Genomic DNA, 24239 nt, shown 5'->3' with positions numbered 1-24239 from the left:
GGGAAAGGGTTAAATCTCCATGTACTCAGGGAAAGGGTTAAATCTCCATGTACTCAGGGAAAGGGTTAAATCTCAATGTACTGAGGGGAAAGGGTTAAATCTCTATGTACTCAGGGAAAGGGTTAAATCTCCATGTACTGAGGGGAAAGGGTTAAATCTCCATGTACTCAGGGAAAGGGTTAAATCTCCATGAACTCAGGGAAAGGGTTAAATCTCCATGTACTCAGGGAAAGGATTAAATCTACATGTACTGAGGGACAGGGTTAAATCTCCATGTACTCAGGGAAAGGGTTAAATCTCCATGTACTCAGAGGAAAGGGTTAAATCTCCATGTACTGGGGGAAAGGGTTAAATCTCCATGTACTCAGGGAAAGGGTTAAATTTCCATGTACTCAGAAAAAGGGTTAAATCTGCATGTACTGAGGGGAAAGGGTTAAATCTCCATGTACTGAGGGAAAGGGTTAAATCTCCATGTACTGAGGGGAAAGGGTTAAATTTCCATGTATTCAGGAGGAAAGAGTTAAATCTCCATGTACTCAGGGAAAGGTTTACATTTCCATGTATTCAGGAGGAAAGAGTTAAATATCCATGTACTCAGGGAATGGGTTAAATCTCCATGTACTCAGGGAAAGGGTTAAATCTCCATGTACTCAGGGAAAGGGTTAAATCTCCATGTACTCAGGGAAAGGGTTAAATCTACATGTACTCAGAGGAAAGGGTTAAATCTCCATGTACTCAGGGAAAGGGTTAAATCTCCATGTACTCAGAGGAAAGGGTTAAATCTCCATGTACTCAGGGGGAAAGGGTTAAATCTCCATGTACTGAGGGGAAAGGGTTAAATCTCCATGTACTCAGAGGAAAGGGTTAAATCTCCATGTACTGAGGGGAAAGGGTTAAATCTCCATGTACTCAGGGAAAGGGTTAAATCTCCATGTACTCAGGGAAAGGGTTAAATCTCCATGTACTCAGGGAAATGTTTAACTCTCCATGTACTCAGGGAAAGGGTTAAATCTGCAAGTCCTCAGGGAAAGGGTTAAATCTCCATGTACTCAGGGAAAGGTTTAAATCTCCATGTACTCAGGGAAAGGGTTAAATCTCCATGTACTCAGGGAAAGGGTTAAATCTCCATGTACTCTGGGGAAAGGGTTAAATCTCCATATACTCAGGGAACGGGTTAAATCTCCATGTACTCAGGGAAAGGGTTAAATCACCATGTACTCAGGGAAAGGGTTAAATCTCCATGTACTCAGCGAAAGGGTTAAATCTCCATGTACTCAGGGAAAGGGTTAAATCTGCATGTACTCAGGGAAAGGGTTAAATCTGCAAGTACTCAGGGAAAGGGTTAAATCTCCATGTACTCAGGGAAAGGGTTAAATCTCCATGTACTCAGAGGAAAGGGTTAAATCTCCATGTACTCGGGGGAAAGGGTTAAATCTCCATGTACTGAGGGAAAGGGTTAAATCTCCATGTACTCAGGGAAAGGGTTAAATCTCCATGTACTCAGGGAAAGGGTTAACTCTCCATGTACTCAGGGAAACGGTTAAATCACCATGTACTCAGGGAAAGGGTTAAATCTCCATGTACTCAGGGAAAGTGTTAAATCTCCATGTACTCAGGGAACGGGTTAAATATCCATGCACTCAGGGAAAGGGTTAAATCTCCATGTACTCAGGGAAAGGGTGAAATCTCCATGTACTCAGGGAAAGGGTTAAATCTGCAAGTACTCAGGGAAAGGGTTAAATCTCCATGTACTCAGGGAAAGGGTTAAATCTCCATGTACTCAGGGAAAGGGTTAAATCTCCATGTCCTCAGAGGAAAGGGTTAAATCTCCATGTACTCGGGGGAAAGGGTTAAATTTCCATGTACTGAGGGAAAGGGTTAAATCTCCATGTACTCAGGGAAAGGGTTAAATCTCCATGTACTCAGGGAAAGGGTTAAATCTCCATGTACTCAGGGAAAGGGTTAAATCTCCATGTACTCAGGGAAAGGGTTAAATCTCCATGTACTCAGAGGAAAGGGTTAAATCTCAATGTACTGGGGGAAAGGGTTAAATCTCCATGTACTCAGGGAAAGAGTTAAATCTCAATGTACTGAGGGGAAATGGTTAAATCTCCATGTACTCAGGGAAAGGGTTAAATCTCAATGTACTGGGGGAAAGGGTTAAATCTCCATGTACTCATGGAAAGGGTTAAATCTCCATGTACTCAGAGGAAAGGGTTAAATCTCCATGTACTGGGGGAAAGGGTTAAATCTCCATGTACTCAGGGAAAGGGTTAAATCTCCATGTACTCAGAGGAAAGTGTTAAATCTCCATGTACTCAGGGAAATGCTTAAATCTCCATGTACTCAGGGAAAGGGTTAAATCTCCATGTACTCAGGGAAAGGGTTAAATCTCCATGTACTCAGGGAAAGAGTTAAATCTCAATGTACTGAGGGGAAAGGGTTAAATCTCCATGTACTCAGGGAAAGGGTTAAATCTCCATGTACTGAGGGGAAAGGGTTAAATCTCCATGTACTCAGGGAAAGGGTTAAATCTCCATGAACTCAGGGAAAGGGTTAAATCTCCATGTACTCAGGGAAAGGGTTAAATCTGCATGTACTGAGGGAAAGGGTTAAATCTCCATGTACTCAGGGAAAGGGTTAAATCTCCATGTACTCAGAGGAAAGGGTTAAATCTCCATGTACTGGGGGAAAGGGTTAAATCTCCATGTACTCAGGGAAAGGGTTAAATCTCCATGTACTCAGAAAAAGGGTTAAATCTGCATGTACTGAGGGGAAAGGGTTAAATCTCCATGTACTGAGGGAAAGGGTTAAATCTCCATGTACTGAAGGGAAAGGGTTAAATTTCCATGTATTCAGGAGGAAAGAGTTAAATCTCCATGTACTCAGGGAAAGGTTTACATTTCCATGTATTCAGGAGGAAAGAGTTAAATATCCATGTACTCAGGGAATGGGTTAAATCTCCATGTACTCAGGGAAAGGGTTAAATCTCCATGTACTCAGGGAAAGGGTTAAATCTCCATGTACTCAGGGAAAGGGTTAAATCTACATGTACTCAAAGGAAAGGGTTAAATCTCCATGTACTCAGGGAAAGGGTTAAATCTCCATGTACTCAGAGGAAAGGGTTAAATCTCCATGTACTCAGGGAAAGGGTTAAATCTCCATGTACTCAGGGAAAGGGTTAAATCTCCATGTACTCAGGGAAAGGGTTAAATCTCCATGTACTGGGGGAAAGGGTTAAATCTCCATGTACTCAGGGAAAGGGTTAAATCTCCATGTACTCAGAGGAAAGTGTTAAATCTCCATGTACTCAGGGAAATGCTTAAATCTCCATGTACTCAGGGAAAGGGTTAAATCTCCATGCACTCAGGGAAAGGGTTAAATCTCCATGTACTCAGGGAAAGGGTTAAATCTCAATGTACTGAGGGGAAAGGGTTAAATCTCCATGTACTCAGGGAAAGGGTTAAATCTCCATGTACTGAGGGGAAAGGGTTAATTCTCCATGTACTCAGGGAAAGGGTTAAATCTCCATGAACTCAGGGAAAGGGTTAAATCTCCATGTACTCAGGGAAAGGGTTAAATCTACATGTACTGAGGGAAAGGGTTAAATCTCCATGTACTCAGGGAAAGGGTTAAATCTCCATGTACTCAGAGGAAAGGGTTAAATCTCCATGTACTGGGGAAAGGGTTAAATCTCCATGTACTGAGGGGAAAGGGTTAAATTTCCATGTATTCAGGAGGAAAGAGTTAAATCTCCATGTACTCAGGGAAAGGTTTACATTTCCATGTACTCGGGGGAAAGGGTTAAATCTCCATGTACTGAGGGAAAGGGTTAAATCTCCATGTACTCAGGGAAAGGGTTAAATCTCCATGTACTGAGGGGAAAGGGTTAAATCTCCATGTACTCAGGGAAAGGGTTAAATCTCCATGTACTGAGGGAAAGGGTTAAATCTCCATGTACTCAGGGAAAGGGTTAAATCTCCATGAACTCAGGGAAAGGGTTAAATCTCCATGTACTCAGGGAAAGGGTTAAATCTACATGTACTGAGGGAAAGGGTTAAATCTCCATGTACTCAGGGAAAGGGTTAAATCTCCATGTACTCAGAGGAAAGGGTTAAATCTCCATGTACTGGGGGAAGGGTTAAATCTCCATGTACTCAGGGAAAGGGTTTAAATCTCCATGTACTCAGAAAAAGGGTTAAATCTCCATGTACTGAGGGAAAGGGTTAAATCTCCATGTACTGAGGGAAAGGGTTAAATCTCCATGTACTCAGGGAAAGGGTTAAATCTCCATGTACTGAGGGAAAGGGTTAAATCTCCATGTACTCGGAGGAAAGGGTTCAATCTCCATGTACCAATTGAGAAAAGGTTAATTCTTCATCGACTAATTGGAAAAGGGTTAAATCTCCATGTACTGAGGGAAAGGGTTAAATTTCCATGTACTCGGGGGGAAAGGGCTAAATCTCCATGTACTGAGGGAAAGGGTTAAATCTCCATGTACTGAGGGGAAAGGGTTAAATTTCCATGTACTCAGGAGGAAAGAGTTAAATCTCCATGTACTCAGGGAAAGGGTTAAATTTCCATGTATTCAGGAGGAAAGAGTTAAATATCCATGTACTCAGGGAATGGGTTAAATCTCCATGTACTCAGGGAAAGGGTTAAATCTCCATGTACTCAGGGAAAGGGTTAAATCTCCATGTACTCAGGGAAAGGGTTAAATCTCCATGTACTCAGGGAATGGGTTAAATCTCCATGTACTCAGGGAAAGGGTTAAATCTCCATGTACTCAGGGAAAGGGTTAAATCTCCATGTACTCAGGGAAAGGGTTAAATCTCCATGTACTGAGGGGAAAGGGTTAAATCTCCATGTACTCAGGGAACGGGTTAAATCTCCATGTACTGAGGGGAAATGTTAAATCTCCATGTACTCAGGGAAAGGGTTAAATCTCCATGAACTCAGGGAAAGGGTTAAATCTCCATGTACTCAGGGAAAGGGTTAAATCAACATGTACTGAGGGAAAGGGTTAAATCTCCATGTACTCAGGGAAAGGGTTAAATCTCCATGTGCTCAGAGGAAAGGGTTAAATCTCCATGTACTGGGGAAAGGGTTAAATCTCCATGTTCTCAGGGAAAGGGTTAAATCTCCATGTACTCAGAAAAAGGGTTAAATCTCCATGTACTGAGGGAAAGGGTTAAATCTCCATGTACTGAGGGAAAGGGTTAAATCTCCATGTACTCAGGGAAAGGGTTAAATCTCCATGTACTGTGGGAAAGGGTTAAATCTACATGTACTCGGAGGAAAGGGTTAAATCTCCATGTACTAATTGAGAAAAGGTTAATTCTTCATCGACTAATTGGAAAAGGGTTAAATCTCCATGTACTGAGGGAAAGGGTTAAATTTCCATGTACTCAGGGGGAAAGGGTTAAATCTCCATGTACTGAGGGAAAGGGTTAAATCTCCATGTACTGAGGGGAAAGGGTTAAATTTCCATGTATTCAGGAGGAAAGAGTTAAATCTCCATGTACTCAGGGAAAGGGTTAAATTTCCATGTATTCAGGAGGAAAGAGTTAAATATCCATGTACTCAGGGATTGGGTTAAATCTCCATGTACTGAGGGAAAGGGTTAAATCTCCATGTACTCAGGGAAAGGGTTAAATCTCAATGTACTGGGGGAAAGGGTTAAATCTCCATGTACTCATGGAAAGGGTTAAATCTCCATGTACTCAGAGGAAAGGGTTAAATCTCCATGTACTGGGGGAAAGGGTTAAATCTCCATGTACTCAGGGAAAGGGTTAAATCTCCATGTACTCAGAGGAAAGTGTTAAATCTCCATGTACTCAGGGAAATGCTTAAATCTCCATGTACTCAGGGAAAGGGTTAAATCTCCATGTACTCAGGGAAAGGGTTAAATCTCCATGTACTCAGGGAAAGAGTTAAATCTCAATGTACTGAGGGGAAAGGGTTAAATCTCCATGTACTCAGGGAAAGGGTTAAATCTCCATGTACTGAGGGGAAAGGGTTAAATCTCCATGTACTCAGGGAAAGGGTTAAATCTGCATGAACTCAGGGAAAGGGTTAAATCTTCATGTACTCAGGGAAAGGGTTAAATCTACATGTACTGAGGGAAAGGTTTAAATCTCCATGTACTCAGGGAAAGGGTTAAATCTCCATGTACTCAGAGGAAAGGGTTAAATCTCCATGTACTGGGGGAAAGGGTTAAATCTCCATGTACTCAGGGAAAGGGTTAAATCTCCATGCACTCAGAAAAAGGGTTAAATCTGCATGTACTGAGGGGAAAGGGTTAAATCTCCATGTACTGAGGGAAAGGGTTAAATCTCCATGTACTGAAGGGAAAGGGTTAAATTTCCATGTATTCAGGAGGAAAGAGTTAAATCTCCGTGTACTCAGGGAAAGGTTTACATTTCCATGTATTCAGGAGGAAAGAGTTAAATATCCATGTACTCAGGGATTGGGTTAAATCTCCATGTACTCAGGGAAAGGGTTAAATCTCCATGTACTCAGGGAAAGGGTTAAATCTCCATGTACTCAGGGAAAGGGTTAAATCTACATGTACTCAAAGGAAAGGGTTAAATCTCCATGTACTCAGGGAAAGGGTTAAATCTCCATGTACTCAGAGGAAAGGGTTAAATCTCCATGTACTCAGGGGGAAAGGGTTAAATCTCCATGTACTGAGGGGAAAGGGTTAAATCTCCATGTACTCAGAGGAAAGGGTTAAATCTCCATGTACTGAGGGGAAAGGGTTAAATCTCCATGTACTCAGTAGAAAGGGTTAAATCTCCATGTACTCAGGGAAAGGGTTAAATCTCCATGTACTCAGGGAAAGGGTGAAATTTCCATGTACTCAGGGAAAGGGTTAAATCTCCATGTACTGGGGGAAAGGGTTAAATCTCCATGTACTCAGGGAAAGGGTTAAATCTCCATGTACTCAGAGGAAAGTGTTAAATCTCCATGTACTCAGGGAAATGCTTAAATCTCCATGTACTCAGGGAAAGGGTTAAATCTCCATGTACTCAGGGAAAGGGTTAAATCTCCATGTACTCAGGGAAAGGGTTAAATCTCAATGTACTGAGGGGAAAGGGTTAAATCTCCATGTACTCAGGGAAAGGGTTAAATCTCCATGTACTGAGGGGAAAGGGTTAAATCTCCATGTACTCAGGGAAAGGGTTAAATCTCCATGAACTCAGGGAAAGGGTTAAATCTCCATGTACTCAGGGAAAGGGTTAAATCTACATGTACTGAGGGAAAGGGTTAAATCTCCATGTACTCAGGGAAAGGGTTAAATCTCCATGTACTCAGAGGAAAGGGTTAAATCTCCATGTACTGGGGGAAAGGGTTAAATCTCCATGTACTCAGGGAAAGGGTTAAATTTCCATGTACTCAGAAAAAGGGTTAAATCTGCATGTACTGAGGGGAAAGGGTTAAATCTCCATGTACTGAGGGAAAGGGTTAAATCTCCATGTACTGAGGGGAAAGGGTTAAATTTCCATGTATTCAGGAGGAAAGAGTTAAATCTCCATGTACTCAGGGAAAGGTTTACATTTCCATGTATTCAGGAGGAAAGAGTTAAATATCCATGTACTCAGGGAATGGGTTAAATCTCCATGTACTCAGGGAAAGGGTTAAATCTCCATGTACTCAGGGAAAGGGTTAAATCTCCATGTACTCAGGGAAAGGGTTAAATCTACATGTACTCAGAGGAAAGGGTTAAATCTCCATGTACTCAGGGAAAGGGTTAAATCTCCATGTACTCAGAGGAAAGGGTTAAATCTCCATGTACTCAGGGGGAAAGGGTTAAATCTCCATGTACTGAGGGGAAAGGGTTAAATCTCCATGTACTCAGAGGAAAGGGTTAAATCTCCATGTACTGAGGGGAAAGGGTTAAATCTCCATGTACTCAGTAGAAAGGGTTAAATCTCCATGTACTCAGGGAAAGGGTTAAATCTCCATGTACTCAGGGAAAGGGTTAAATCTCCATGTACTCAGGGAAAGGGTTAAATCTCCATGTACTCAGGGAAATGTTTAACTCTCCATGTACTCAGGGAAAGGGTTAAATCTGCAAGTCCTCAGGGAAAGGGTTAAATCTCCATGTACTCAGGGAAAGGTTTAAATCTCCATGTACTCAGGGAAAGGGTTAAATCTCCATGTACTCAGGGAAAGGGTTAAATCTCCATGTACTCTGGGGAAAGGGTTAAATCTCCATATACTCAGGGAACGGGTTAAATCTCCATGTACTCAGGGAAAGGGTTAAATCACCATGTACTCAGGGAAAGGGTTAAATCTCCATGTACTCAGGGAAAGGGTTAAATCTCCATGTACTCAGGGAAAGGGTTAAATCTGCATGTACTCAGGGAAAGGGTTAAATCTGCAAGTACTCAGGGAAAGGGTTAAATCTCCATGTACTCAGGGAAAGGGTTAAATCTCCATGTACTCAGAGGAAAGGGTTAAATCTCCATGTACTCGGGGGAAAGGGTTAAATCTCCATGTACTGAGGGAAAGGGTTAAATCTCCATGTACTCAGGAAAGGGTTAAATCTCCATGTACTCAGGGAAAGGGTTAACTCTCCATGTGCTCAGGGAAACGGTTAAATCACCATGTACTCAGGGAAAGGGTTAAATCTCCATGTACTCAGGGAAAGTGTTAAATCTCCATGTACTCAGGGAACGGGTTAAATATCCATGCACTCAGGGAAAGGGTTAAATCTCCATGTACTCAGGGAAAGGGTTAAATCTCCATGTACTCAGGGAAAGGGTTAAATCTGCAAGTACTCAGGGAAAGGGTTAAATCTCCATGTACTGAGGGAAAGGGTTAAATCTCCATGTACTCAGGGAAAGGGTTAAATCTCCATGTACTCAGGGAAAGGGTTAACTCTCCATGTACTCAGGGAAACGGTTAAATCACCATGTACTCAGGGAAAGGGTTAAATCTCCATGTACTCAGGAAAGTGTTTAAATCTCCATGTACTCAGGGAACGGGTTAAATATCCATGCACTCAGGGAAAGGGTTAAATCTCCATGTACTCAGGAAAGGGTTAAATCTCCATGTACCCAGGGAAAGGGTTAAATCTGCAAGTACTCAGGGAAGGGGTTAAATCTCCATGTACTCAGGGAAAGGGTTAAATCTCCATGTACTCAGGGAAAGGGTTAAATCTCCATGTCCTCAGAGGAAAGGGTTAAATCTCCATGTACTCGGGGGAAAGGGTTAAATTTCCATGTACTGAGGGAAAGGGTTAAATCTCCATGTACTCAGGGAAAGGGTTAAATCTCCATGTACTCAGGGAAAGGGTTAAATCTCCATGTACTCAGGGAAAGGGTTAAATCTCCATGTACTCAGGGAAAGGGTTAAATCTCATGTACTCAGGGAAAGGGTTAAATCTCCAAGCACTCAGGGAAAGGGTTAAATCTCCATATACTCAGGGAAAGGGTTAAATCACCATGTACTCAGGGAAAGGGTTAAGTCTCCATGTACTCTCGGAAAGGGTTAAATCTCCATGTACTCAGGGAAAGGGTTAAATCACCATGTACTCAGGGAAAGGGTTAAATCTCCATGTATTCAGGGAAAGGGTTAAAATCTCCATGTACTCAGGGAAAGGGTAAATCTCCATGTACTCGGGGGAAAGGGTTAAATCTCCATGTACTGAGGGAAAGGGTTTAAATCTCCATGTACTCAGGGAAAGGGTTAAATCACCATGTACTCAGGGAAAGGGTTAAATCTCCATGTACTCAGGGAAAGGGTTAAATCTCCATGTACTCAGGGAAAGGGTTAAATCTCCATGTACTCAGGGAATGGTTAAATCTGCATGTACTCAGGGAAAGGGTTAAATCTCCATGTACTCAGAAAAAGGGTTAAATCTCCATGTACTGAGGGAAAGGGTTAAATCTCCATGTACTGAGGGAAAGGGTTAAATCTCCATGTACTCAGGGAAAGGGTTAAATCTCCATGTACTGAGGGAAAGGGTTAAATCTCCATGTACTCGGAGGAAAGGGTTAAATCTCCATGTACTAATTGAGAAAAGGTTAATTCTTCATCGACTAATTGGAAAAGGGTTAAATCTCCATGTACTGAGGGAAAGGGTTAAATCTCCATGTACTCGGGGGGAAAGGGTTAAATCTCCATGTACTGTGGGGAAAGGGTTAAATTTCCATGTATTCAGGAGGAAAGAGTTAAATCTCCATGTACTCAGGGAAAGGGTTAAATTTCCATGTATTCAGGAGGAAAGAGTGAAATCTCCATGTACTCAGGGAATGGGTTAAATCTCCCTGTACTCAGGGAAAGGGTTAAATCTCCATGTACTCAGGGAAAGGGTTAAATCTCCATGTACTGAGGGGAAAGGGTTAAATCTCCATGTACTCAGAGGAAAGGGTTAAATCTCCATGTACTCAGAGGAAAGGGTTAAATCTCCATGTACTCAGGGAAAGGGTTAAATCACCATGTACTCAGAGGAAAGGGTTAAATCTCCATGCACTCAGAGGAAAGGGTTAAATCTCCATGCACTCAGGGAAAGGGTTAAATCTCCATGTACTCAGGGAAAGGGTTAAATCTACATGTACTGAGGGGAAAGGGTTAAATCTCCATGTACTCAGGGAAAGGGTTAAATCTCCATGTACTGAGGGGAAAGGGTTAAATCTCCATGTACTCAGGGAAAGGGTTAATTCTCCATGTACTCAGGGAAAGTGTTAAATCTCCATGTACTCAGGGAAAGGGTTAAATCTCCATGTGCTGAGGGAAAGGGTTAAATCTCCATGTACTCAGGGAAAGGGTTAAATCTACATGTGCTCAGGGAATGGGTTAAATGTCCATGTACTCAGGGAAAGGGTTAAATCTCCATGAACTCAGTGAAAGGGTTAAATCTCCATGTTCTCAGGGAAAGGGTTAAATCTCCATGTACTCAGGGAAAGGGTTAAATCTCCATGTACTGAGGGAAAGGGTTAAATCTCCATGTACTCAGGGAAAGGGTTAAATCTCCATGTACTCAGGGAAAGGGTTAAATCACCATGTACTCAGGGAAAGGGTTAAATCTCCATGTACTCAGAGGAAAGAGTTAAATCTCCATGTACTCAGGGAAAGAGTTAAATCTCCATGTACTCAGGGAAAGGGTTAAATCTCCATGTACTCAGGGAAAGGGTTAAATCTCCATGTACTCAGGGAAAGGGTTAAATCTCCATGTACTCAGGGAAAGGGTGAAATCTCCATGTACTCAGAGGAAAGGGTTAAGTCTCCATGTACTCAGGGAAAGGGTTAAATCTCCATGTACTCAGGGAAAGGGTTATATCTCCATGTACTCAGGGAAAGGGTTAAATATCCATGTGCTCAGAGGAAAGGGTTAAATCTCCATGCACTCAGGGAAAGGGTTAAATCGCCATGTACTCGGGGGGAAGGGTTAAATCTCCATGTACACAGGGAAAGGGTTAAATCTCCATGGACTCAGGGAAAGGGTTAAATCTCCATGTACTCAGAGGAAAGGGTTAAATCTCCGTGTACTCAGGGAAAGGGTTAAATATCGATATACTCAGGGAAAGGGTTAAATCTCCATGTACTCAGGGAAAGGGTTAAATTTCCATGTACTCAGGGGAAAGGGTTAAATCTCCATGTACTGAGGGAAAGGGTTAAATCTCCATGTACTCAGGGAAAGGGTTAAATCACCATGTACTCAGGGAAAGGGTTAAATCTCCATGTACTCAGGGAAAGGGTTAAATCTCCATGTACTCAGGGAAAGGGTTAAATCTCCATGTACTCAGGGAATGGTTAAATCTGCATGTACTCAGGGAAAGGGTTAAATCTCCATGTACTCAGAAAAAGGGTTAAATCTCCATGTACTGAGGGAAAGGGTTAAATCTCCATGTACTGAGGGAAAGGGTTAAATCTCCATGTACTCAGGGAAAGGGTTAAATCTCCATGTACTGAGGGAAAGGGTTAAATCTCCATGTACTCGGAGGAAAGGGTTAAATCTCCATGTACTAATTGAGAAAAGGTTAATTCTTCATCGACTAATTGGAAAAGGGTTAAATCTCCATGTACTGAGGGAAAGGGTTAAATCTCCATGTACTCGGGGGGAAAGGGTTAAATCTCCATGTACTGTGGGGAAAGGGTTAAATTTCCATGTATTCAGGAGGAAAGAGTTAAATCTCCATGTACTCAGGGAAAGGGTTAAATTTCCATGTATTCAGGAGGAAAGAGTGAAATCTCCATGTACTCAGGGAATGGGTTAAATCTCCCTGTACTCAGGGAAAGGGTTAAATCTCCATGTACTCAGGGAAAGGGTTAAATCTCCATGTACTGAGGGGAAAGGGTTAAATCTCCATGTACTCAGAGGAAAGGGTTAAATCTCCATGTACTCAGAGGAAAGGGTTAAATCTCCATGTACTCAGGGAAAGGGTTAAATCACCATGTACTCAGAGGAAAGGGTTAAATCTCCATGCACTCAGAGGAAAGGGTTAAATCTCCATGCACTCAGGGAAAGGGTTAAATCTCCATGTACTCAGGGAAAGGGTTAAATCTACATGTACTGAGGGGAAAGGGTTAAATCTCCATGTACTCAGGGAAAGGGTTAAATCTCCATGTACTGAGGGGAAAGGGTTAAATCTCCATGTACTCAGGGAAAGGGTTAATTCTCCATGTACTCAGGGAAAGTGTTAAATCTCCATGTACTCAGGGAAAGGGTTAAATCTCCATGTGCTGAGGGAAAGGGTTAAATCTCCATGTACTCAGGGAAAGGGTTAAATCTACATGTGCTCAGGGAATGGGTTAAATGTCCATGTACTCAGGGAAAGGGTTAAATCTCCATGAACTCAGTGAAAGGGTTAAATCTCCATGTTCTCAGGGAAAGGGTTAAATCTCCATGTACTCAGGGAAAGGGTTAAATCTCCATGTACTGAGGGAAAGGGTTAAATCTCCATGTACTCAGGGAAAGGGTTAAATCTCCATGTACTCAGGGAAAGGGTTAAATCACCATGTACTCAGGGAAAGGGTTAAATCTCCATGTACTCAGAGGAAAGAGTTAAATCTCCATGTACTCAGGGAAAGAGTTAAATCTCCATGTACTCAGGGAAAGGGTTAAATCTCCATGTACTCAGGGAAAGGGTTAAATCTCCATGTACTCAGGGAAAGGGTTAAATCTCCATGTACTCAGGGAAAGGGTGAAATCTCCATGTACTCAGAGGAAAGGGTTAAGTCTCCATGTACTCAGGGAAAGGGTTAAATCTCCATGTACTCAGGGAAAGGGTTATATCTCCATGTACTCAGGGAAAGGGTTAAATATCCATGTGCTCAGAGGAAAGGGTTAAATCTCCATGCACTCAGGGAAAGGGTTAAATCGCCATGTACTCGGGGGGAAGGGTTAAATCTCCATGTACACAGGGAAAGGGTTAAATCTCCATGGACTCAGGGAAAGGGTTAAATCTCCATGTACTCAGAGGAAAGGGTTAAATCTCCGTGTACTCAGGGAAAGGGTTAAATATCGATATACTCAGGGAAAGGGTTAAATCTCCATGTACTCAGGGAAAGGGTTAAATTTCCATGTACTCAGGGAAAGGGTTAAATCTCCATGTACTCAGAGGAAAGGGTTAAATCTCCATGTACTGAGGGAAAGGGTTAAATCTCCATGTACTCAGAGGAAAGGGTTAAATCTCCATGTACTGGGGGAAAGGGTTAAATCTCCATGTACTCAGGGAAAGGGTTAAATCTCCATGTACTCAGAGGAAAGTGTTAAATCTCCATGTACTCAGGGAAATGCTTAAATCTCCATGAACTCAGGGAATGGGTTAAATCTCCATGTACTCAGGGAAAGGGTTAAATCTCCATGTACTCAGGGACAGGGTTAAATCTCCATGTACTGAGGGGAAAGGTTTAAATCTCCATGTACTCAGGGAAAGGGTTAAATCTCCATGTACTGAGGGGAAAGGGTTAAATCTCCATGTACTCAGGGAAAGGGTTAAATCTCCATGAACTCAGGGAAAGGGTTAAATCTCCATGTACTCAGGGAAAGGGTTCAATCTACATGTACTGAGGGAAAGGGTTAAATCTCCATGTACTCAGGGAAAGGGTTAAATCTCCATGTACTCAGGGAATGGGTTAAATCTCCATGTACTCAGGGAAAGGTTTAAATCTCCATGTACTCAGGGAAAGGGTTAAATCTCCATGTACTCAGGGAAAGGGTTAAATCTCCATGTACTCAGAGAAAGGGTTAAATCTCCATGTACTGAGGGAAAGGGTTAAATCTCCATGTACTCAGAGGAAAGGGTTAAATCTCCATGTACTCAGGGAAAGGGTTAAATCTCCATGAACTCAGGGAAAGGGTTAAATCTCCATGTACTCAGGGAAAGGGTTAAATCTCCATGACCTCAGAGGAAGAGTTAAATCTCCATGTACTCAGGGAAAGACTTAAATCTCCATGTACTCAGGGAGAGGGTTAAATCTCCATGTACTCAGGGAAAGGGTTAAATCTCCATGTACTCAGGGAAAGGGTTAAATCTCCATGTACTCAGGGAAAGGGTGAAATCTCCATGTAGTCAGAGGAAAGAGTTAAATCTCCATGTCCTCAGGGAAAGGGTTAAATCTCCATGTACTCAGGGAAAGGTTTAAATCTCCATGTACTCGGGGGGAAGGGTTCAATCTCCACGTACTCAGGGAAAGGGTGAAATCTCCATGTACTCAGGGAAAGCGTTAAATCTCTATGTACTCAGAGGAAAGGGTTAAATCTCCATGTACTCAGGGAAAGGGTTAAATATCCATGTACTCAGGGAAAGGGTTAAATCTCCATGTACTCAGGGAAAGGGTTAAATCTCCATGTACTCTGGTAAAGGATTAAATCTCCATGTACTCAGAGGAAAGGGTTAAATCTCCATGTACTCAGGGAAAGGGTTAAATCTCCATGTACTCAGGGAAAGGGTTAAATCTCCATGTACTCAGAGGAAAGGGTTAAATCTCCATTTGCTCAGGGTAAAGAGTTAAATCTCCATGTACTCAGAGGACAGGTTTAAATCTCCATGTACTCAGAGGAAAGGGTTATATCTCCATGTACTCGGAGGAAAGGGTTAAATCTCCATGTACTCAGTGAAAGGGTTAAATCTCCATGTACTCAGGGAAAGGGTTAAATCTCCATGTACTCAGGGAAAGGGTTAAATCTGCATGTACTCGGGGAAAGGGTTAAATGTCCATGTAATGAGGGGAAAGGGTTAAATCTCCATGTACTCAGGGGAAAGGGATATATCTCCATGTACTCAGGGTGAAAGGGTTAAATCTCCATGTACTCAGGGAAGGGTTAAATCTCCATGTACTCAGGGAAAGGGTTAAATCTCCATGCACTCAGGGAAAGGGTTAAATCTCCATGTACTCAGGGAAAGGGTTAAATCTCCATGTACTCAGAGGAAAGGGTAATATCTCCATGTACTCAGAGGAAAGGGTTAAATCTCCATGTACTCAGGGAAAGGGTTAAATCTCCATGTACTCAGGGAAAGGGTTAAATCTCCATGTACTCAGAGGAAAGGGTTAAATCTCCATGTACTCAGGGAAAGGGTTAAATCTCCATGTACTCAGAGGAAAGGGTTAAATCTCCATGTACTCAGAGGAAAGGGTTAAATCTCCATGTACTCAGGGAAAGGGTTAAATATGCATGTACTCACGGAAAGGGTTAAATCACCATGTACTCAGGGAAGGGGTTAAATCTCCATGTACTCAGGGAAAGGGTTAAATCTCCATGTACTCAGGGAAAGGGTTAAATCTCCATGTACTCAGAAAAAGGGTTAAATCTCCATGTACTGAGGGGAAAGGGTTAAATCTCCATGTACTCAGTAGAAAGGGTTAAATCTCCATGTACTCAGGGAAAGGGTTAAATCTCCATGTACTCAGGGAAAGGGTTAAATCTCCATGTGCTCAGGGAAAGGGTTAAATCTCCATGTACTCAGGGAAAGGGTTAAATCTGCATGTACTCAGGGAAACGGTTAAATCTGCAAGTACTCAGGGAAAGGGTTAAATCTCCATGTACTCAGGGAAAGGGTTAAATCTCCTTGTACTCAGAGGAAAGGGTTAAATCTCCATGTACTCGGGGGAAAGGGTTACATCTCCATGTACTAAGGGAAAGGGTTAAATCTCCATGTACTCAGGGAAAGGGTTAAATCTCCATGTACTCAGGGAAAAGGTTAACTCTCCATGTACTCAGGGAAAGGGTTAAATCACCATGTACTCAGGGAAAGGGTTAAATCTCCATGTACTCAGGGAAAGGGTTAAATCTCCATGTACTCAGGGAAAGGGTTAAATCTCCATATACTCAGAGGAAAGGGTTAAAGCTCCATGTACTCAGGGGAAAGAGTTAAATCTCCATGTACTCAGAGGAAAGTTTTAAATCTCCATGTACTCAGAGGAAGGGGTTAAATCTCCATGTACTCAGAGGAAAGGGTTAAATCTCCATGTACTCAGGGAAAGGGTTAAATCTCCATGTACTCAGGGAAAGGGTTAAATCTCCATGTACTCAGGGAAAGGGTTAAATCTGCATGTACTCGGGGAAAGGGTTAAATGTCCATGTACTGAGGGGAAAGGGTTAAATCTCCATGTACTCAGGGGAAAGGGATAAATCTCCATGTACTCAGGGGGAAAGGGTTAAATCTCCATGTACTCAGGGAAAGGGTTAAATCTCCATGTACTCAGGGAAAGGGTTAAATCTCCATGTACTCAGGGAAAGGGTTAAATCTCCATGTACTCAGGGAAAGGGTTAAATCTCCATGTACTCAGAGGAAAGGGTTATATCTCCATGTACTCAGGGAAAGGGTTAAATCTCCATGAACTCAGGGAAAGGGTTAAATCTCCATGTACTCAGAGGAAAGGGTTAAATCACCATGTACTCAGGGAAAGGGTTAAATCTCCATGTACTCAGGGAAAGGGTTAAATCTGCATGTACTCAGAGGAAAGAGTTAAATCTCCATGTACTCAGGGAAAGAGTTAAATCTCCATGTACTCAGGGAAAGGGTTAAATCTCCATGTACTCAGGGAAAGGGTTAAATCTCCATGTACTCAGGGAAAGGGTTAAATCTCCATGTACTCAGGGAAAGGGTGAAATCTCCATGTACTCAGAGGAAAGGGTTAAGTCTCCATGTACTCAGGGAAAGGGTTAAATCTCCATGTACTCAGGGAAAGGGTTATATCTCCATGTACTCAGGGAAAGGGTTAAATATCCATGTGCTCAGAGGAAAGGGTTAAATCTCCATGCACTCAGGGAAAGGTTTAAATCGCCATGTACTCGGGGGGAAGGGTTAAATCTCCATGTACTCAGGGAAAGGGTTAAATCTCCATGTACTCAGGGAAAGGGTTAAATCTCCATGTACTCAGAGGAAAGGGTTAAATCTCCGTGTACTCAGGGAAAGGGTTAAATATCGATATACTCAGGGAAAGGGTTAAATCTCCATGTACTCAGGGAAAGGGTTAAATTTCCATGTACTCAGGGAAAGGGTTAAATCTCCATGTACTCAGAGGAAAGGGTTAAATCTCCATGTACTGAGGGAAAGGGTTAAATCTCCATGTACTCAGAGGAAAGGGTTAAATCTCCATGTACTGGGGGAAAGGGTTAAATCTCCATGTACTCAGGGAAAGGGTTAAATCTCCATGTACTCAGAGGAAAGTGTTAAATCTCCATGTACTCAGGGAAATGCTTAAATCTCCATGAACTCAGGGAAAGGGTTAAATCTCCATGTACTCAGGGAAAGGGTTAAATCTCCATGTACTCAGGGAAAGGGTTAAATCTCCATGTACTGAGGGGAAAGGTTTAAATCTCCATGTACTCAGGGAAAGGGTTAAATCTCCATGTACTGAGGGGAAAGGGTTAAATCTCCATGTACTCAGGGAAAGGGTTAAATCTCCATGAACTCAGGGAAAGGGTTAAATCTCCATGTACTCAGGGAAAGGGTTCAATCTACATGTACTGAGGGAAAGGGTTAAATCTCCATGTACTCAGGGAAAGGGTTAAATCTCCATGTACTCAGGGAAAGGGTTAAATCTCCATGTACTCAGGGAAAGGGTTAAATCTCCATGTACTCAGGGAAAGGGTTAAATCTCCATGTACTCAGGGAAAGGGTTAAATCTCCATGTACTCAGAGAAAGGGTTAAATCTCCATGTACTGAGGGAAAGGGTTAAATCTCCATGTACTCAGAGGAAAGGGTTAAATCTCCATGTACTCAGAGGAAAGGGTTAAATCTCCATGAACTCAGGGAAAGGGTTAAATCTCCATGTACTCAGGGAAAGGGTTAAATCTCCATGTCCTCAGAGGAGGAGTTAAATCTCCATGTACTCAGGGAAAGACTTAAATCTCCATGTACTCAGGGAGAGGGTTAAATCTCCATGTACTCAGGGAAAGGGTTAAATCTCCATGTACTCAGGGAAAGGGTTAAATCTCCATGTACTCAGGGAAAGGGTGAAATCTCCATGTAGTCAGAGGAAAGAGTTAAATCTCCATGTCCTCAGGGAAAGGGTTAAATCTCCATGTACTCAGGGAAAGGTTTAAATCTCCATGTACTCGGGGGGAAGGGTTCAATCTCCACGTACTCAGGGAAAGGGTGAAATCTCCATGTACTCAGGGAAAGCGTTAAATCTCCATGTACTCAGAGGAAAGGGTTAAATCTCCATGTACTCAGGGAAAGGGTTAAATATCCATGTACTCAGGGAAAGGGTTAAATCTCCATGTACTCTGGTAAAGGATTAAATCTCCATGTACTCAGAGGAAAGGGTTAAATCTCCATGTACTCAGGGAAAGGGTTAAATCTCCATGTACTCAGGGAAAGGGTTAAATCTCCATGTACTCAGAGGAAAGGGTTAAATCTCCATTTGCTCAGGGTAAAGAGTTAAATCTCCATGTACTCAGAGGACAGGTTTAAATCTCCATGTACTCAGAGGAAAGTGTTATATCTCCATGTACTCGGAGGAAAGGGTTAAATCTCCATGTACTCAGTGAAAGGGTTAAATCTCCATGTACTCAGGGAAAGGGTTAAATCTCCATGTACTCAGGGAAAGGGTTAAATCTGCATGTACTCGGGGAAAGGGTTAAATGTCCATGTAATGAGGGGAAAGGGTTAAATCTCCATGTACTCAGGGGAAAGGGATATATCTCCATGTACTCAGGGTGAAAGGGTTAAATCTCCATGTACTCAGGGAAGGGTTAAATCTCCATGTACTCAGGGAAAGGGTTAAATCTCCATGCACTCAGGGAAAGGGTTAAATCTCCATGTACTCAGGGAAAGGGTTAAATCTCCATGTACTCAGAGGAAAGGGTAATATCTCCATGTACTCAGAGGAAAGGGTTAAATCTCCATGTACTCAGGGAAAGGGTTAAATCTCCATGTACTCAGGGAAAGGGTTAAATCTCCATGTACTCAGAGGAAAGGGTTAAATCTCCATGTACTCAGGGAAAGGGTTAAATCTCCATGTACTCAGAGGAAAGGGTTAAATCTCCATGTACTCAGAGGAAAGGGTTAAATCTCCATGTACTCAGGGAAAGGGTTAAATATGCATGTACTCACGGAAAGGGTTAAATCACCATGTACTCAGGGAAGGGGTTAAATCTCCATGTACTCAGGGAAAGGGTTAAATCTCCATGTACTCAGGGAAAGGGTTAAATCTCCATGTACTCAGAAAAAGGGTTAAATCTCCATGTACTGAGGGGAAAGGGTTAAATCTCCATGTACTCAGTAGAAAGGGTTAAATCTCCATGTACTCAGGGAAAGGGTTAAATCTCCATGTACTCAGGGAAAGGGTTAAATCTCCATGTGCTCAGGGAAAGGGTTAAATCTCCATGTACTCAGGGAAAGGGTTAAATCTGCATGGACTCAGGGAAACGGTTAAATCTGCAAGTACTCAGGGAAAGGGTTAAATCTCCATGTACTCAGGGAAAGGGTTAAATCTCCTTGTACTCAGAGGAAAGGGTTAAATCTCCATGTACTCGGGGGAAAGGGTTAAATCTCCATGTACTAAGGGAAAGGGTTAAATCTCCATGTACTCAGGGAAAGGGTTAAATCTCCATGTACTCAGGGAAAAGGTTAACTCTCCATGTACTCAGGGAAAGGGTTAAATCACCATGTACTCAGGGAAAGGGTTAAATCTCCATGTACTCAGGGAGAGGGTTAAATCTCCATGTACTCAGGGAAAGGGTTAAATCTCCATATACTCAGAGGAAAGGGTTAAAGCTCCATGTACTCAGGGGAAAGAGTTAAATCTCCATGTACTCAGAGGAAAGTTTTAAATCTCCATGTACTCAGAGGAAGGGGTTAAATCTCCATGTACTCAGAGGAAAGGGTTAAATCTCCATGTACTCAGGGAAAGGGTTAAATCTCCATGTACTCAGGGAAAGGGTTAAATCTCCATGTACTCAGGGAAAGGGTTAAATCTGCATGTACTCGGGGAAAGGGTTAAATGTCCATGTACTGAGGGGAAAGGGTTAAATCTCCATGTACTCAGGGGAAAGGGATAAATCTCCATGTACTCAGGGGGAAAGGGTTAAATCTCCATGTACTCAGGGAAAGGGTTAAATCTCCATGTACTCAGGGAAAGGGTTAAATCTCCATGTACTCAGGGAAAGGGTTAAATCTCCATGTACTCAGGGAAAGGGTTAAATCTCCATGTACTCAGAGGAAAGGGTTATATCTCCATGTACTCAGGGAAAGGGTTAAATCTCCATGTACTCAGGGAAAGGGTTAAATCTCCATGTACTCAGAGGAAAGGGTTAAATCACCATGTACTCAGGGAAAGGGTTAAATCTCCATGTACTCAGGGAAAGGGTTAAATCTGCATGTACTCACGGAAAGGGTTAAAACACCATGTACTCAGCGAAATGGTTAAATCTCCATGTACTCAGGGAAAGAGTTAAATCTCCAATTACTCAGGGAAAGGGTTAAATCTCCATGTACTCAGGGAAAGGGTTAAATCTCCATGTACTGAGGGGAAAGGGTTAAATCTCCATGTACTCAGTAGAAAGGGTAAAATCTCCATGTACTCAGGGAAAGGGTTAAATCTCCATGTACTCAGGGAAAGGTTTAAATCTCCATGAACTCAGGGAAAGGGTTAAATCTCCATGTACTCAGGGAAAGGGTTAAATCTCCATGTCCTCAGAGGAAGAGTTAAATCTCCATGTACTCAGGGAAAGACTTAAATCTCCATGTACTCAGGGAGAGGGTTAAATCTCCATGTACTCAGGGAAATGGTTAAATCTCCATGTACTCAGGGAAAGGGTTAAATCTCCATGTACTCAGGGAAAGGGTGAAATCTCCATGTAGTCAGAGGAAAGAGTTAAATCTCCATGTCCTCAGGGAAAGGGTTAAATCTCCATGTACTCAGGGAAAGGGTTAAATCTCCATGTACTCGGGGGAAAGGGTTCAATCTCCACGTACTCAGGGAAAGGGTGAAATCTCCATGTACTCAGGGAAAGCGTTAAATCTCCATGTACTCAGAGGAAAGGGTTAAATCTCCATGTACTCAGGGAAAGTGTTAAATATCCATGTACTCAGGGAAAGGGTTAAATCTCCATGTACTCAGGGAAAGGGTTAAATCTCCATGTACTCTGGTAAAGGATTAAATCTCCATGGACTCAGAGGAAAGGGTTAAATCTCCATGTACTCAGGGAAAGGGTTAAATCTCCATGTACTCAGGGAAAGGGTTAAATCTCCATGTACTCAGAGGAAAGGGTTAAATCTCCATTTGCTCAGGGTAAAGAGTTAAATCTCCATGTACTCAGAGGACAGGTTTAAATCTCCATGTACTCAGAGGAAAGGGTTATATCTCCATGTACTCGGAGGAAAGGGTTAAATCTCCATGTACTCAGTGAAAGGGTTAAATCTCCATGTACTCAGGGAAAGGGTTAAATCTCCATGTACTCAGGGAAAGGGTTAAATCTGCATGTACTCGGGGAAAGGGTTAAATGTCCATGTAATGAGGGGAAAGGGTTAAATCTCCATGTACTCAGGGGAAAGGGATATATCTCCATGTACTCAGGGGGAAAGGGTTAAATCTCCATGTACTCAGGGAAAGGGTTAAATCTCCATGTACTCAGGGAAAGGGTTAAATCTCCATGTACTCAGGGAAAGGGTTAAATCTCCATGTACTCAGGGAAAGGGTTAAATCTCCATGTACTGAGAGGAAAGGGTAATATCTCCATGTACTCAGAGGAAAGGGTTAAATCTCCATGTACTCAGGGAAAGGGTTAAATCTCCATGTACTCAGGGAAAGGGTTAAATCTCCATGTACTCAGAGGAAAGGGTTAAATCTCCATGTACTCAGGGAAAGAGTTAAATCTCCATGTACTCAGAGGAAAGGGTTAAATCTCCATGTACTCAGAGGAAAGGGTTAAATCTCCATGTACTCAGGGAAAGGGTTAAATCTGCATGTACTCACGGAAAGAATTAAATCACCATGTACTCAGGGAAGGGGTTAAATCTCCATGTACTCAGGGAAAGGGTTAAATCTCCATGTACTCAGGGAAAGGGTTAAATCTCCATGTACTCAGAAAAAGGGTTAAATCTCCATGTACTGAGGGGAAAGGGTTAAATCTCCATGTACTCAGTAGAAAGGGTTAAATCTCCAAGTACTCAGGGAAAGGGTTAAATCTCCATGTACTCAGGGAAAGGGTTAAATCTCCATGTGCTCAGGGAAAGGGTTAAATCTCCATGTACTCAGGGAAAGGGTTAAATCTGCATGTACTCAGGGAAACGGTTAAATCTGCAAGTACTCAGGGAAAGGGTTAAATCTCCATGTACTCAGGGAAAGGGTTAAATCTCCTTGTACTCAGAGGAAAGGGTTAAATCTCCATGTACTCGGGGGAAAGGGTTAAATCTCCATGTACTAAGGGAAAGGGTTAAATCTCCATGTACTCAGGGAAAGGGTTAAATCTCCATGTACTCAGGGAAAAGGTTAACTCTCCATGTACTCAGGGAAAGGGTTAAATCACCATGTACTCAGGGAAAGGGTTAAATCTCCATGTACTCAGGGAAAGGGTTAAATCTCCAGGTACTCAGGGAAAGGGTTAAATCTCCATGTACTCAGAGGAAAGGGTTAAAGCTCCATGTACTCAGGGGAAAGAGTTAAATCTCCATGTACTCAGAGGAAAGGTTTAAATCTCCATGTACTCAGGGAAAGGGTTAAATCTCCATGTACTCAGGGAAAGGGTTAAATCTGCATGTACTCGGGGAAAGGGTTAAATGTCCATGTGATGAGGGGAAAGGGTTAAATCTCCATGTACTCAGGGGAAAGGGATATATCTCCATGTACTCAGGGGGAAAGGGTTAAATCTCCATGTACTCAGGGAAAGGGTTAAATCTCCATGTACTCAGGGAAAGGGTTAAATCTCCATGTACTCAGGGAAAGGGTTAAATCTCCATGTACTCAGGGAAAGGGTTAAATCTCCATGTACTCAGAGGAAAGGGTTAAAGCTCCATGTACTCAGGGGAAAGAGTTAAATCTCCATGTACTCAGGGAAAGGGTTAAATCTCCATGTACTCAGAGGAAAGGGTTAAATCTCCATGTACTCAGGGAAAGGGTTAAATCTCCATGTACTCAGAGGAAAGGGTTAAATCTCCATGTACTCAGAGGAAAGGGTTAAATCTCCATGTACTCAGGGAAAGGGTTAAATCTGCATGTACTCACGGAATGGGTTAAATCACCATGTACTCAGGGAAGGGGTTAAATCTCCATGTACTCAGGGAAAGGGTTAAATCTCCATGTACTCAGGGAAAGGGTTAAATCTCCATGTACTCAGAAAAAGGGTTAAATCTCCATGTACTGAGGGGAAAGGGTTAAATCTCCATGTACTCAGTAGAAAGTGTTAAATCTCCATGTACTCAGGGAAAGGGTTAAATCTCCATGTACTCAGGGAAAGGGTTAAATCTCCATGTGCTCAGGGAAAGGGTTAAATCTCCATGTACTCAGGGAAAGGGTTAAATCTGCATGTACTCAGGGAAACGGTTAAATCTGCAAGTACTCAGGGAAAGGGTTAAATCTCCATGTACTCAGGGAAAGGGTTAAATCTCCTTGTACTAAGAGGAAAGGGTTAAATCTCCATGTACTCGGGGGAAAGGGTTAAATCTCCATGTACTAAGGGAAAGGGTTAAATCTCCATGTACTCAGGGAAAGGGTTAAATCTCCATGTACTCAGGGAAAAGGTTAACTCTCCATGTACTCAGGGAAAGGGTTAAATCACCATGTACTCAGGGAAAGGGTTAAATCTCCATGTACTCAGGGAAAGGGTTAAATCTCC

Source organism: Somniosus microcephalus, chromosome 3 (assembly GCF_052327205.1).
Source record: "Somniosus microcephalus isolate GS21.2 chromosome 3, FLI_Smic_1.0, whole genome shotgun sequence".
NCBI classification, from domain to species: domain Eukaryota; kingdom Metazoa; phylum Chordata; class Chondrichthyes; order Squaliformes; family Somniosidae; genus Somniosus; species Somniosus microcephalus.
Note: the sequence above shows the minus strand (reverse complement) of the source record.